Here is a 13855-nt window from a genome sequence, read left to right as displayed (position 1 = left end):
CTAGGAAGTAAGTGAAGAAAGTTGGGAAACTCAGTGTACTGTCTGCACAAGACCCTAAACTCACCTATTTTTGTTTCTGTACTCATACCTTTAACTTTGCCTATGTTCTGCAGACCAAATGCCCTGTGTTTCACTTTCTACAGTCCTGAATTATTATCATGGGTAGAATAGAATCAATTGCCTAGAAACATAATTGTATGAGTGGGTTTAGAAATAATCATTTTTATGCAGTTTTCATCAGATCAATATGATTTAGTATTTTCTTTGGCATCCATTTTAGAGTTATTTGGTACTGCCAGTTGCTAGGTCTTTAAATATTCTTCAGTGAAAATCGGGTTATTTCTCAGTTCTTGCCAATTATTGACTTCATATTCAGCTGTATTCTGCTCAGTTGCTTACCATGTATGCATCCCTTTTCTAGCTTCCAAAATTTCATGTATGTTTTCCCTTTTTCTGTTCTCAACTGCCCTTGTGGGTTAATATTTTAAGTCCCTTACTCTAGATTTAGTTACATTTAGAAGGAATGAAATTTGGTACCTTTGTTCAGTTAGTCATCTTAATTTGGAATTTGATATCTCTGTTTTCAGGGATGTTCCTAATTCTTACTGAGATGTATTTAATACCCTAGTTATACCAACCTCATGCTTACAAAGACATTTAAATTAGCTCTATCCTAATACTGTGTGTTACACATCTTCTATATTATAATGTTCCCTATGCTATTTTTTTAAAATTTTATTTATTTACTTGAGAGAGAGTGAGAAAGAGACAGCATGAATGGGAGCAAAGGCAGAGGGAGAGGGAGAAGCAGACTTCCTGCTGAACAGGGAGCCTGATGTAGGACTTGATCCCAAGACCCTTGGTTCATGACCTGAGCCAAAGGCAGATGCTTAACCCAATGAACCACCCAGGCACCCCCAACCCTATGCTATTTTAAAGGGGACAATTTCTGACCTTTTTATAAAATTTCAGATATTGTCATTTTTGGCTACCATTTACTTTTTAGGTTTTTTTATATTATTAGAATCATTTGGAATTACATATGCTCACCACAAGTGTAGCTACCATCTGTCACCATGCAATGCCATTACACTATATGACTACATTTCCTGTATTTTACCTTTCATGCCCATGATTTACTCATTCCATAACTGGAAGCCTGTATCTACCACCCGCCTTCTCCCATTTTACCTCTGGCATCCATCCGTTTGTTCTCTAGATTTATAGGTCTGATTCTGCTTTTGTTTGTCTGTTTATTCATTTGTTTTGTTTTTCAGATTCCACATATAAGTGAAATCATATAGTATATTTCTTTCTCGGTCTGACCTATTTCACTTAGCACAATACCGTCTAGGTGCGCTGGTATCACAAACGGCAAGATCATGTCCTTTTTTATGGCTGGGTAACAGCCCGTATATACACATATATATGTTTATAGAACCACATCTTCTTCATCTATTCATCTGTCCACGGACAATTAGGTTGCTTCCATTTCTTGGCTATTGTAAATATTGCTTCAATGATATATGGGTGCATATATCTTTTTGAATTAATGTTTTCATTTTCTTTGGGTAAATACCCAGTAATGGTATTACTGGATCATATGGTATTTTCATTTTTAATTCTTTCTGTAAACTTCATACTGTTTTTCATAGTGACTGCACCAGTTTACACTCCCACCAGCCCACAAGGGTTCCTCTTCTCCACATTATCAACCACACTTGTTATTTCTTGTCTTTTTTATTTTAGCCATTCTGAAAGATATAAGGTGATATCTCATTGATGTTTTGACTTGCATTTCCCTAATGATGAGTAATGTTGAGAATCTTTTCATATGTCTGTTGGCCATCTGTCTGTCTTCTGTGGAAAATGTTTGTTAAGTTCCTCTGCCTATTTTTTTATTAAATTACCTGAAAAACAGGTATTTTTGAAGTAAACCAGCAATTGATTAAATTCTGATTACTTATATTATTTATACCTATATACAAAATATATATATATTTTGTATATAGGTATAAATATACAAAAGTATATTTATCATTTTGTCCAGCTATAATTGTCCAGTAGTGATACTGTCTTACTTAATAAGGCAATTTTATTTTTGTTGTAAATGCAAAAATTGATGTTCTATTTACAGAAGTGGAATCCTTTCACCTTTTCAATCAGTAATTCTCTACCTATAGTCCCCATACCTTCAGCTTAGAATCATCAATAGCATCATTATAGGATCTCTTTTAACATGATGACATAGAGGTCTGAATAGGTGTTATGAACTAAGCCAGGTTGAATGTTGATTTGCTAAGTAGCAGGAAGCCTTGATTTTTATGTCTTACAGTTCAGGACTTGCTTTCAAAATCAGTTCCTCTAAATCAGCTTCGTGAGAGTTTCATACATATAATTTTGAGTTTCCATTTCTATGGAGAAGGATAAGTATAGTATATAAAAAGCTTCTGCCTGTCTGAGACAGAACTTACTCACTCAAGAGATTATTCATTCAGTTCAATTATTTGCCTACCAAACACTTTTCTGGGTACCGTGGCAATAGTATTGAAGAGATAACCAACATCCCTGTTTTTCTAATGAGTACCTACTGTTTGTATAGTCAGAAAGAACAGAAGTAACAAATAGGTAAGATAGTTTTCCATGGCAATAAGAGGTGGGTGTTGTCAGTTTTAGAATGGTCATGAACATCCTCTCTGAGAAGCAAAAGAAAGCCTTGAAGCTGTAGTGGTTTCCATGGAGCACCACCTTGATCCCTCCCCCCCCCCCCCCGCCCAAGAAATGAATCATTCATCTCTCAGCTCCTGGGAGCCTTGCCTCATGACAGCCCTCAGCTGAGTCCCTCTCAAGGGAATATTCACATTCCCTTAAGACTGTTTCCCTTAAGATTCTGCCCTTTTCCCACAGCAGCTCTCACCCCAGGACTGGGTGATACAAGACTAGAAGGATTCAGCCACCTTGTCGCAATTCAGGGCCCAATTCCAGAGCTTTTTTTTATAATTTGGCCAATTTTTTAGAAGGGGGTGAGGCCTGTGTTGCAACTATATTGTAGTTCAACTTCTCCCTCTGCCTAATGCTGCTTGTTTTACTCCTCCCACATGTTTTGATCACAAGTGCTCCCAGTATATTTTGTGCACATAAATCTCCATCTCAGAGTCAGTGTCCCAGGAAAACTGATACCTGTCAAATTGTGGACCATTGTTCCATCAGTAAGAAAGTAAAGCACCATTAGAAAACACAGTGAATATAAATGTCCAGAAATGGGAATAAACTTGTCATGGCTAGAGCATGGTGAGGGTTACAGTGCCAGGAGTTGAGATCAGACAGATGGGCAGAACCCAGAAGACAGGGGTGGTTAGGCCAACATACAGAGTCTGGAATTTATTTTAAATAATAGGAAGTATTTAGATAGTTTTAAGAAAATGAGTATAATGACCAAAAGATAAAAGATCATTTTTCTGTGTGGAGAATGGATTATATCAAGGGCGTCATGGAGTATGGAAGTAAAATCAGGAAGACAAGTTAGGCAGCTATTACAGAGGTCTAGAAAAAAAAAGATGATATACATTGGATTATGATGGTACATTGGGACATAGAGAAAAATGGACCTATTCAGGATGTTTTTGAAGGTAGACCCTATAGAATTTGCTAATGTATTAAATGTGGAGGGTGGTAAATGGAGAAAATAAAAGGATGGCTTCTAGCTTTTAGTCCTTGCAGTTAAGTGGATGGTGCTACCCTTTATTATAAGGATGAACAGACTGGAAAAGTGTAAAATGGGAAGGGAATAAATTAACAATCTTTTGTAGACATATTATATTGGAGGTACATCTTAGACACTTGGATGTATGAATATGGATTTTAGGGGGAAGGGGCTAGAGTTTCAGTGAATCTCTCTCTTTCACATATGTGTGTGTGTGTGAGTGTGTGTATTTCATATATATATGTTATATATATATATGATTTACTTGTGATTTACTGACTTGATAAGTATTAAGAGAAAGAGAACAGATTTTTCATATTCTGGCACCCAAACTATAGCTCCTGTTTTTCCCAAACCAAAGAGACAGCTTCACAGTTTTGATAAATCAGATGGAATGCTACCCAGAAATGCAAAATCTTATGAGCACATAAGCACAGGGAGTTTGGCAATAATATATGACAAGGCAAAGTTAAAAAAAGAAAAACAGTCCACCACACATTTACTATTTGCCTAAAATCAGTTTTCTATATCCTTTAGTACAGAATCAATACAGAGTTATATGAAAACTCTAGCAGCAAATATCATACTGAGTTTCAAGCAAATCCAGTATCATGAGATCTGGGCTGATAATGTGAGACTCGTTATTTTTTTTCCTGGAGAAAAAAAAAAATGAAAAGTTCTCAAAATCTCCATCCATCAGACGAATTTAGAATTGATCTTTGCCTTCTTTCTTCCTACCACATTTATTCCATTTAGGAATATGTGAATGATAAAATTCTTGTTAATAACTTCAAGTTGAAAGCAACTAACTGTGACTAAGACTTAAGTTATAACCACTGGAATTTAAGACATTTAGATAAATCCCAATCTACAGTGTGAAAATGCGCTTATTCATTTCTTCTACAGATGAAGCACAGAAATGAGTATAGTGGCTTTCCCTGCGCTTTTACTATCTAGAATTTTACTGTCTTAATACATCCAGATTTTTTGTGGTCACTCACCTCGGGCTTTGGCATAGACTTAAAGTTAAAATTGCTCAGTCCCTGAGCAATAGTTATAACCCAAGCCCTTCCTCCAGCCTGATTCCTACACATTAGTGGGCTAGGCTACTTCTATGGAGATCTACTAATCTAGGCTTATAGAGACAGATATATAATTACAATAGGGGCACCTGGGTGGCTCAGTCAATTAAGCATCTGCCTTCAGCTCAGGTGATGATCCAAGCGTCCTGGGCTCGAGTTCTGGCAACAGGTTCTCTGCTCAATGGGAAGTCTGCTTCTCCCTCTCCATCTTCTTGCTGCTCCCTTTGCTTGTGCTTGCTTGCTCTCTCTCTCTCTCTCTCTCTCTCTCTGACAAATAAATAAAATATTTAATAAATAATTACAACAAAGTGTTAAAAGTTCAAGGACATTGTAACCAAAGCCAATAGCATCTCCCATCCCAGCCCACTAAGGAACTCCTGGCATGTCCCTGCCACTCCAATCCTATTATGCAGAAACAAGTTGAAAGTGAGGGTGAGGAACTAAGGAATGTGACAGGAAGCTAGAGCATGGAAGAATCTGTGGAGCCATCAGAGATCAAGAATGAAAAGAATGGGAAAGTGGCTAGTTTAAAAAGTGGTTCTGTGAATTGTCAATTGGATCTCCCTCCAAATTCTTTGAGAGACCTAAGTAAAGTTTCAAATTCGTTTTAATTGCCTCTGATTTATCAATTCTTTGAACGTGACAGCATGTTGACATGGGGCAACCTGGAGCCTTTGGATTCACTCAGGTTACAAGAGCAATGCATATGGAAGGCATAGGATGTGGTGAGGAGAAACTGTTGAGAGGAAAAGTCCAAAGGTGCACATCAGGCTTGCAGCATGAGACCTAGCAGAAGCAAAGAATATAAAGATAGAACTCAGCCTCATGTCTCATGGCTCAAGGCAGACACAGAGAAAGAGATGGCAAAATAACAAGTTTCTAAAAACCCAGCAATGATCGGATATTGTTCTTTTAATCTCTCCTTCCCTTTGGAAAGCGCGGATGTGAGTGTATGTGTTCTAAGGATGCTCCAGGCTTACCAAGAAGCAAAGCCACTTAGAGAGTTAGAAAGCGGTGCTGCTAAATGTAGGTGAGACTAACCTTTGTATATCTGACTGCCCCAATGCTTTAACTAAAACATTTGTAAGCCTGACAGGATAAAGGAAGATTTTATTTTTCCTTTGGAGAAATAACCACTCTATGTAAAATACCAAAGTCTTTTCTTGGTCTCTCTGGTGAAGTAAGAAGAAGCTCAAATTCTGTCTCTAGAGGAGGCCATCTGTCCCAGCTGCATTTTATGGCACTAGGAAACTAAAAAAATCCTCTTACTCCTCTCCTTAGCTCATTTCACCCACCCTGAGCCTTTCTGAAAGCCAGTCCTTTCTACTTTTGTCCAATAACATTTCTTTATGCTCAGCTGACAAATTCAGACCATTTTTCCCCCCTTGGGATTTTTCACTGCAGGTTCCCTATAGTTTTAAAATTGCATTCTTCTAACCCACATTTATCTTTCATTTTCTTAAGACAACATTTATTCACACTTTAATCCACACACATTTAGCCAAACCAAAAACTTTGCCTCTCTCTCTTTTTTTTTTTAATATTTTACTTAGTTATTTATTTGACAGAGAGAGAGAGATATCGATCCCAGGTAGACAGAGAAAGAGGGGGAAGCAGGCTCCCTGCTGAGCAGAGAGCCTGATATGGGGCTCAATCCCAGAACCCTGAGATCATGAGATCATGACCCGAGCCGAAGGCAGAGGCTTAACCCACTGAGCCACCCAGGTGCCCTGCCTCTCTCTTTTATTGTACTTTTTCAGTAGTAATGGAGATTTAACCTGCTAAGTATCTCAGATTCATCCCTGGCTATCGCTGCCTTGGCTTAAGCCTTCACTATTTCCAGTCTGCAGAGGTGCCATGCATTACTGAGTGTCGTTTAACTGCCCAGATTAAAATCCTGTACCGCTCCTCCCCCATCCTACAGGATAAAATCTCAGCTCTTAACCACAGCAGCAGATAAGGCGGTGGGGGCCTGATCGCTGTTGATTGTCCCTGAATCTTCTCCCTCTTCTGCACATAGTCTTCTTGTGAGTCAGTAATGCTGAGCCTCTGAAAATTTTCCAGATGTATCAGACTCCTTCCTAGGCGCCCATATGCTATTGCACGGGTTCTTCCCACCGCCCTAGATGCCCGACTTCAACTGTCTGCCTTCACATCCCAGTTTGAAACTGCTCCCAATTACCCAGGTAGACAGAGGAGTTTTCCTCTTGAACTTCTCTCACCCCTCGCCTACTCTTCTGCTATAGCACTTGTCACCCAGCTTTGTCTTGATGTGGTTGTGAACCCGAGTACTTAGTATGACCTCCTTCACGGCACAAACATCCTGGTGGTGGCATATTTGTAGAATGAGTAAATAAATGAAGATAAAAAGGGATCACTTAGAACATGGATAGGCAGTGGGATCACAGGCGCAAAGCCTCAGTTTGCAGTCCCCAGAGATGATCAGTGACATGTCAGAGCAATGGCTTAAGGTTGCCCTGTGCCTTTCAGCATCAAAATCTAGGCAGACAGTCTCTGACATGAAGTTCTGTTTGCCTCTTTTTCAAGTCGGCTAGATCATTTTTACAGATGCTTTTTCCTTGCTCATATTTTCAGGACACTTTTATGTATGTGCGTGTATGTGTATGTGTGAAAAGGTGCTTTCATTGTAGCACATGGACAGGACCCATGGGCAGAAAGAGCTATGCTGGGATAGTGAGAAGTAGCTAATTATATACTTTTTAGTTAGTGGGGCTAGGGATAACTTAAGTCTCTGAGGAATATGTGCATGTTAAAAGGAAGCAGGACTAGCTACTGTTAGGATATTGTTAGTCTTTAATGAAACATCAGCAGTAATGCAACCAAGAGTTTAAAAGCTAGTAATGAAAATCATATCTGATTTCTTGTACCTGCTGCAGCAATCAGGATAGAAACTCTTAGTCACCAGGATTGGATAGTCTTTCAGGCTAAACCAGTCCCAGGATTCCCTTTCACTTTGTTTTTAGCTTCTGTTGATTCTTTACTTTCTTGCCATCTCAGCAACTATTTAACATGATGGTTGTTTATGTAGTATTAAAAGCATATTATTTAGGGCTGCCTGGGTGGCTCAGTCAGTTAAGTGACCAACTCTTGATTTCAGCGCAGGGTCATAAGTTTGAGCCCCGTGTTGGGCTCCTCATAAGATCAAGGGTCATATGATTCAGCCCCGAGCCCCGTGTTGGGTTGCTCACTCAGCAGGGAGTCAGCTTGAGATTCTCTCCCTCTCCATCTGCCCCTCCCTCTTGTGTGCACACACTCTCTCTCTCTTTCTCAAATAAATGAATCTTGAAAAGAAAAAAGCATTTTTGGTTTTTGTAGTCATTTCATTTGGAGAATCCTTAGAATATCTAAACGACAAGCTTGCCTTCCAGTTATCCCTGTAACAGACCCAGAATTTCCTGGTCATGGGATGGACACGTGATACAGGCTGAGGCAATCTTAGTCTCCCAATTTCTCCAGCCCCAGGCTTGGTTCAGGCAGAGCATGTGCCCCAGGCAGAGACAGTCAGAAACCTTCCCCCAGATTCTTCTAACCAGAGCCAGTAGGGGAGGAGGATTGTCTTCCTCTCCTTGGTTTTCTGCTGTGAGGATGTGGGAAACCAGAATTTTCAGCACTCATTTATCCCCCTCCCATGGGGCAAAAGCCTGCTTGCTGTGGGAGAGGTTAAAAGCAAGCAGAAATCACCAAAAATTAGAGATGGGTGGGAAAAGGGGGCTAGAGGGGCCCAGGGGCCCCTGGGTGGCTCAGTTGTTAAGTGGCTGCCTTTGGCTCTGGTCAGGATCCCAGAGTCCTGGGATCGAGCCCTGCATCAGACTCCCTGCTCTGTGGGAAGCCTACTTTTCCTTCTTCCACTCCCTCTGCTTGTGTTTCCTCTCTCACTGTGTCTCTCTGTGTCAAATAAATAAATAAAATCTTAAAAAAAAAAAAAGAAAGAAAGAAAGAATAAAGAAAAAGAGTGATAGAGAAAAAAGACGTACTTTGGAAGTATCAGGTTTCTAGTTCTAATTGCTGAGACACTGGGAGCTGCATGAATTGCTATATCCCTTCCTTTGATTCTATCACAAATCCCAGTATCCTCCTAGTAAATTCCTTTGTATGCTTCATTTAGTATCAGCCGGATTTCTAGTACTTTAAGCCTATTTCTCCTAATAAACTATCTTTTTCTTGGTTTTGAATATATGTGATATTATAAACACTCAGTGTCTTCACTGATATCCAGAATCTTTGTTGTTATTTTGTTTTGCCTTGTTTTTTCCTGAAGACCACTGTCTCTTTCAAATGAAATTCTGCCTGGCCACAGTGCCATAGCCTTACAGCTTGAGAATGTGGTCTCCTTTGGCATAGCTGAAGATGACATGGGAGTTATTGATTCATCCTGGTCTAAACCAGCACCGTGCATTTTTTTTTTAAGATTTTATTTTTAATTCGACTCTATACCCAGTTTGGGGCTCAAACTTAAAACCCCAAGATCAAGAGTCACATGGTCTATCAGCTGAGCCAGCCACGTGCCCAGAACCCAGTCAGGTTCTAGTCAGAGACCACATAATAATTAAATAGAAAAAATGTATTTTTTTAAGATTTTATTTATTTACTAGAGAGAGAGAGAGACAGAGAGAGAGCACAAGCAGGGAGGGGTGGAATGCGCAGAGGGAGTGGGAGAAGCAGACTCCCTGCTGAGTAGGGAGCCCAATATGGGACTCAATCCTGGGATTCAATCCTGGGACCCTGGGATCATAATCTGAGCCCAATGCAGACACTTAACCAGCTGGGCCACCCAGGTGCCCTAAATAGAAACATTTTAATAAAAAGAATTATTGACTTGTAACAGGAGAGTGTAGCAACAAGGATTGCTAAGGGATTAAGAGAACTTTAAAAATACAGCTGTAAAAGATACAAGGATTAAAGACAAATGAAAGACCTGAAACCATGAAACTCCTATAAGAAAACATAGGGGAAAAGCTCCTTGCCTTAGGTATTGCAGTGATTTTTTGGATTTAGCCCCATAGGCGAAGGCCACAAAAACAAAAATAAATAAGCAGAACTAATCAAATTTAAAAGCTTCTTCACAACAAAAGATAACATTAACAAAATAAACTGTCTCAAAGAGACACATGCACCCCCATACTCATTGCAGCATTATTTACAATAGACAGTACATGGAAACAGGCTAAGTGTCCATTGATGGATGAATGGATGGATAAAGAAAATGTGGTATCTATATACAATGAAATATTATTCAGCCAAAAAAAAAAAAATGAATGAATGAATGAAAAGAAATCTTGCCATTTGCTATTACAAGACGGACCCTGAGGGCATTATGCTAAGTAATATAAGTCAGATTGAAAAAGACAAATACTGTATGATCTCACTTACAATGTAAAGTCTAAAAAAAAAAAAAAAGGGCGATCAGATTTGTGGTTGTGAAAGGTGAAGGGCAGGGGTGGAGGGATTGAGGGATTGGATCAAGGTGGTCAAAAGCTATGAATTTCCATTTGCAAATAGGAGGGATGTCATGTATGACATGATGAAAGGAACTCCTAGGAGTTCTCAACACATAGAAAAAATTTTTTTCTTTCTCTCTTTTTGTATCTATATGAGGTAATAATATTAACTACATTTATTGTGAGAATGATTTTGCAATATAGTCATATACTGTATACCTTAAACTAATATAATGTCAACTATACATCAATTATATCTCAATAAAATTGGGAAAAAAAGAAGTTAAAAAGTTTTGTTTAAGGCTCAGGGAGACTTGAGACTATTTTAAAACTTCTTTTTGCATTTTGATATACACACACACATAGAGACACAGCTCAGGAATGAAAAAAACAGATTTTTTTTTTAAACCCATCCAATCAAAATAAAATTCTGATCTGCAACAAAGTATATGTCTAAGATGCCTTTTACTAAGAAAGTGTATCCCAAGAAAATGTGAATATTACCGAATTGAGAGGAACTGGAAGGCCCACAGAATAAGGCAAGCAAATCAATATTGGCCCAAGAAATAATGCCAGGTGTGATTTGCAAGAGGGGTGCAGGGCTCTCCATGGGCACCCCTGGGAGAATGACTGGCTTGATCAGCATGATGGAAAAGGGTTTAAATGGAAAAAGAAAAGAACCACTGAATAATTCATAAGTGAAACAATTTGACCATCAATCTAGAAGGTGTTGGCTCTGTGAAATTGCAGTTGGGTGAAGAATAGGGCTTTGCATAAGTCTAGTAACCCATTTTGCATTATTGTTATTATTGTACATAAACTACCTTACAAGAGAATGCACTTCCAATTCATGTAGAGAAAGGAAAAGGAACAGTAGAGCTGATAGTCCTAAACAAAACCCAAAATTTCAATTAATTTCGATCATTGATTCTCAACTAGGAATGATTTTACTCCTCTGGGAATTAATGGAAATGTCCTGAGGCCTTTTTGGTTATCACAACTGGACAAGGAGTGATAGTGGCATCTAGTGGGTAGAGGCCAGAGATATAGCTAAATACCCAACAATGTGCAGAACAACTGCAACAACACAGCATTATCTGGACCCAGATGTCAGTAATGCCAGGCTTGAGAAACACTGCTTTAGATAACATATTTGAGCAAGTGGTTATTTATTTACTTTTCCTGATACTTTATATAGCTTAGGCTAATTGCATTGGAACCCAACTGCTTAAGCTTGGGAGAAAAATAAATTATATATTTCACGCCATCCTTCAAATCTGTGGGAGAGCAAATTGTCCCATAATAGAATTTTACTGCATTAAGCTTTGTTGCTTTGTTGTTGCAACCCATAAAGGCTAACTAATTGATACTGTGTGTGTGTGTGTGTGTGTGTGTGTGTGTGTGTGTGTAAGAGGGAGAAAGAGAGAGGAAGGGATGGAGGGAGGTTTTTGAGGTTAATAATATGAAAACATTGCATGAAAAACAATTTGAGGTTTCATAATTTGTTGTGGATAAGTTATGGCTTGAATGGTAATTTTGGTTTGATTGTCTTAACATTTCTTAGAGCTCATGAGGGATCAGGATAATAATAATAGGGAAAGCCAAAATTAATAAAATTCATTCATTAAATTACAGGTCTTTGATTTTTTTTTTTCCCCAAGCATGGAACTAGGATTTTTTTTTTCTAGTGCTTATTCTTAACTGCTTAATGGTGCTTCTTTGATGGGTAATTTTCACCTCAAAAACATCAAAAGATTTTCCCACCCCATCCAAACTCAGAAAATTTGTAACCTATGTTTTCGGAGACTTTGAAATATAAACTACATCTAGCTGTAAAAGCAGCATAGAAATGGATTGATTACAGTTTGAAAAATCAAGCTAGACTGACATAGTCTCTGGCTTAGAAATGTATTTGATTCAGCCATCCCATTGGTATCCTGAGCTATTAAAAAATGAAGAGTCTCCCTGGCTGCCAAGTAAGTATACTGATTCCCCACTTCCTTCCATTTCTGGAGAGTTCTCAGAAATGTAAATGCACAGAGGAAGAAAATATAATAAATGTGTTCCCTTGGTGAGTGTGAAAGAAAAGTTCAGCAATAAATAACTCAGTGAGTTCATTGTAAATTCTTGAAACCTCTCTTCCAGGATCATCTTCTTTTAAATGCAAACTCAAAGCAAAAAAATAAAAAAGTTCATCTCAGGTTTGTCTTTTATGACAGCACTGTGGGAGGATTAATAAATATTGTGAGATTTTCCCTGAAGAATAAAGGCACTTTTCAGACTGAATAAAAATAGTTTTAATAGATACAAATACCATTTTTGTCAACATAAGTTTTGAATTTCCCCTAAGGAGAGTAGAGAGATAAAGGAGATAGCCAGGGTAACTAGTTAGTTCTATTATAGTACTCCCAAATGTGAACGGTGGTTCAAAGGTTCTGTTTTTGGTATTAACTGACACTGTACCTTCTCCATCTCTATCCTCCCTATTTCTAAGATCTTCTCTCTTCTAACCAAGTTTGAGAAATAAACAAGTTTGCTGCAAACATTCACATACAGTCTGTCATAGATTTTTCAGATGTATAGCACGGAGAAGCTTTCCAAACCACTGGTCCACATAATGATTGTGCCCTTTGCCCTGAGCTCATGCCCTGGGATGCTTGCGTGAACATTCCTATCTCTACTGAGGCTCTGTTGTCAGAATAAGGCTTACTATTTGATTCTATGTGATTTAAGCCCGTGGTCTCACATAAAGGACCCTTAGAGCTCTTTTCTTCTTTTATTTTCTTCATAATTAAGTGTCATTAAATTATGGATCTCTTCAGCTGCAGGGGACTTTAATTACTTGTTCTGGGATGGCTCTGCAGCTGATTTGTCATCCCCCTCTATTTCCACCTTCAGGATATTTACTAACATGGACAATTTAAACTTCTATATATACCTTCCCAGAACATTTTTAAGCATGTACTTCATTTACTTGGGATTATTCTAAATTCTGTTAGAGTCCAATAAGATCTGCTAGTGTGTGACATAGGGTGGTCTTGGGGCTGAAAGCCTCAATTATCTAAAACATCTTTGAAGTGCCAATATACCCTATTTTATTGCTTATCTGTCTCTTCTTTAATCTTTCTTGAAATTGATATATCTGGATTCATTAATTTTTTCCCTACTCAGGAGAAAACTGAATTGGATGAAGTTGGGGAAGGAGTGACTGTGAGGGATATTTCCTGTTTATGTATTAGTAAAGCAAAATGGATAGAACCCACTTTGAGACTTTGTTGTGTACATATTTTTTTTCCTTTCCACTAAGATTTTTTTAAGCGGGGAGGCTGGGTAGGGGTAGAGGAAGAGGGAGAGAGAGAATCTTAAGCAGGCTCCACACCTAGCACAGAGCCTGATACAGGGCTCAATCTCACAATCCTGAGATCAGGACCCGAGCTGAAATCAAGAGTCAGACACGTAACTGACTGAGCCACCCAAGTGCCCTCCACTAAGATTTACTTTTAATGATCAAGCACTTGACTAACATATAGTAAGTCCACAGGATACATATACATATATTTTTTATTGTAACATAATCCATATGCAAGTTCACAAGGATATGCGCCATTACT

The sequence above is a fragment of the Mustela putorius genome, unplaced genomic scaffold, assembly GCF_011764305.1.
Source record: "Mustela putorius furo isolate JIRA1106 unplaced genomic scaffold, ASM1176430v1.1 tig00000145_pilon_pilon_pilon, whole genome shotgun sequence".
NCBI classification, from domain to species: Eukaryota; Metazoa; Chordata; class Mammalia; order Carnivora; family Mustelidae; genus Mustela; species Mustela putorius.
The sequence above is the reverse complement of the archived record's forward strand: the minus strand, read 5'-3'. Positions refer to the sequence as shown.